Source organism: Ailuropoda melanoleuca, chromosome 5 (genome assembly GCF_002007445.2).
Source record: "Ailuropoda melanoleuca isolate Jingjing chromosome 5, ASM200744v2, whole genome shotgun sequence".
NCBI lineage: Eukaryota > Metazoa > Chordata > Mammalia > Carnivora > Ursidae > Ailuropoda > Ailuropoda melanoleuca.
In genome coordinates this window covers 27,839,580-27,840,049 of record NC_048222.1, presented here as the reverse complement: position 1 = coordinate 27,840,049, position 470 = coordinate 27,839,580, and positions in this window count along the sequence as shown.

The following is a 470-nucleotide window of genomic DNA, read 5'->3' as shown; positions in this document are numbered from 1 at the left end:
TTTTTTTTTTTTTTTTTTGCCCTGCTTGATATCACTGTCCAGCCAGGCAAGTGAGTGAAATTGTGCAGGAAGCAATTTAATGATCATCTGCTTTGGGTGCTTGCACCAGAATGATCTTTGTGAGTGTCGCACTCTCAGGAGGAGGCAAAAAAGGTCACATGCTGCACAGGCAGAGAGCCCAGCAGAGGGGAAAGGGAATTGCCACCTGTCTTGGAAATAAAGCCCAGTGTAATGGGGATAAAAGAATGCTGGACTAAAAAGCAAGAAACCTGGATTCCAACTTGGCCTCTGCATGTTAACTAGTTCTGGGACCATGTGTAAGCCAGTTAACTCCTTTAACTTCCTGTTTTCCCAGCAATGTACCAAGAGCTTTGCCTGGCTTGTTTGTATTCTTGTAGCAGTACCTATGCAAACGATAGAGTTAATCACATGCAACTTTTTCCCACAGCAGTTACAACTGGGAATGGTGA